The following is a 2,694-nucleotide window of genomic DNA, read 5'->3' as shown; positions in this document are numbered from 1 at the left end:
ACAATCGGCACTATTATTTCCCTCATGTCCTTTGATGTTGCTATCGTAGCCTTGCTCAATGCCTTATTGTCTGCACCCTCTCACGCCCGTCATCTCAGTCCAATACAGAGCACTTTGTCTGCATGCGTTACGGTCATTTTAGCAGACGCTTTTATCCAAAGCGACTTTACATTACCACCCATTACAGAGAGGGGAGCAGTTGAGGGTTCGGTGCCTTGCTCAGGGGCACCTCGGCAGGGACTTGAACAGGCGACCCTCCAATTCCCAAGCGAAAGCCCTACCAACTGAGCTACTGCCGCCCTGCCGCACGCCATGGGAACTCAACTCGAGCTTAACTGCAGTCTGGCCTTTGCTGCTATTTGTTCTTGCCAAACGTCATAGCGAGCTAACTAAACTAGCATTGCCACATTCTTGTTGTTTACCCGACAAGACGCGTCACATTTTCAGTCTGAAAAGTAACAAGACACCAATGTCCACAGCTAGAAAGTCGCAAGTCACAACTAATGGAATTGTGCCGTTTAACTTTAAACTCTAAACAGGCTGCGATTTATGTAGCAGTGCAGTGGCTGGGCCAGCCAGCTAGGAATGGTGCTATTTTTCTCAGCAAAAGCTTGTAATTAGTGATGAAAGCCTTTAAAAACAATATACTTTGTGAAAGCAGATGTATAATAAGCGAGTGATTATTGTGTGTTAAACCTCGTTCACTATAATCATTTGACAATATCCTTCACTTATGACTATTGGCCTTTCTTTTTGGTTTCTTTCTTTCCCATCCAGGTCTCCTCCTCCATTTTTATTTAATTCAACTTCAACCCAATCTTAATTATATATAATATAGTTTTTACCGCTTTTTCAAATTCAGCAACATCCACTGTTTTCCTTCCTACAAGTCTGACACGGTTGTTTAAAGGCGACATGTGCTTTGACATTTACTGAGCGCCACATTAAAATGCATGGAGACATTTATCAAAACAGAGAGCACTTTTTAGGAACAACACACAGGCTGACGGACAAAACATCAGGTCATTGTGTGTGTGTGTGTGTGTGTGTGTGTGTGTTACAGTTAATCAGTGATTCCAGCCCAGTTCCCATGTCAGTAGTTTTCCAGCACACATTTGTTTGGCTGTGGGAAAAAGGCAAAATGGCACAGACCTCATCGGGAGATTGACCTGTGTGTGTGTGTGTGTGTGTGTGTGTGTGCAAATGTGTGATTGTATAGTTATTCCAACTACCTCTTTTAATGTTTATTATTGAACACAGAGATGAAGAAGCTGCTTTGTGACCTACACTTCTCTCTCTCACACACACACACACACACACACACACACACACACACACACATATTGGATGCAGGCAGATTGGCAGTTGAACAATAGAGGGGGGCAAAGAGCAGCTTTCCAATCAATTTGTAACTTTCACCTTTTCCATTGCAACAGCTACTTATGCGCGCGCACACACACACACACACACACACACACACACACACACACACACACAGACACACACACACACACACACACACACACACACACACACACACACTCTGAGAGAAGTGGCAGGTCTTGCCTGGTCAACTTTGAGGCCTCTTGAGATGGATCCTTCCTTTTGGAAAACAATGTCCTGGCTTTGGTTTAACAGAAACAAGTTGTTATACCCACCCCTTCCTCCAGGCCATCGCCCCTCCTCCCTAAGCCTGTCTATCTGTCTCTCGCTCTCTGTTTTTATGGTTGTCAGGTTTGTGTTCTCTGGCATACAAAGAGGGGAATGGTTTGAAGATAGAGGAGAGGAGACGAAAAGGATTCTGTCCATATTGATTTTCAATACTGATCCGTAAATCTGCCCTTCCTTTCCTGCTTTGGCGTACTATGTGCCACTGCTCTGGACTCCACTCCACTCAGCTTTTCACTGCATTAGTGGCTTGGCACTGCACATCTTTTCAAATTAAAGTTGCATTTAATTCATTCAGCTTTCCAAAGTGTGATAAGACCACTTCAATTACCCCCCTGCACCATTACTACACACTGTGCCAAACCTCTTTAACATTTCTGCTCATATCAATTATGGGAGCCAATACCTTAGCTAATTTCAGTTTGGCAGATATAGAATCCACCAGTATTAACAGTATAATTTGGAGGAAGCACATTGTGTTTGATTCAATTTGTACTGCAGATTGTGGCTCTTTTTAGCCGGGAACTGGGAAATAACAGGCAAGCTGATAATGAAAGCAACATTGTCGAAATGCTGAACCCATCAATGGTTTGGTTTGGTTCTTTCTTTCTCTCTCACCCGCCTTCAGAGATGAAGAGGCTGTACCAGCTTTGGATTGAATCCCACCTAAAACAAATAGGTCGCACACAAGCGGTGAGTGAAAAACGTGGTGTCAATGGAGTGATCGCAAATGTGGTATCACAACAAGAAGGAGGTGTCATGTAAGAGGAGAATGGGTGATGAAAACTGAAATAACACCTGCAAAAGCTAAACTGGTGAGGATATAAATACACTACAGAGCCAACACGTCCAGACAAAACAAATAAATATGCAATAGAATAATACACAGCAAATAATACATTCAAAAGGGATAAGGGAAATCAAAAATGTATTTTAATGAACAAAAAAAAAAAAATGTAATCACGACTGTGCTGCGATCTGTTTGGGACTAAGACATCTTAGTCTTCATCAATAATGCATCAGTAA

The sequence above is a fragment of the Genypterus blacodes genome, unplaced genomic scaffold, assembly GCF_046128005.1.
Source record: "Genypterus blacodes isolate CSIRO-AG114 ecotype Tasmania unplaced genomic scaffold, CSIRO-AGI_Gbla_v1 ptg000073l_1, whole genome shotgun sequence".
Classification (NCBI taxonomy): domain Eukaryota; kingdom Metazoa; phylum Chordata; class Actinopteri; order Ophidiiformes; family Ophidiidae; genus Genypterus; species Genypterus blacodes.
Note: the sequence above shows the minus strand (reverse complement) of the source record.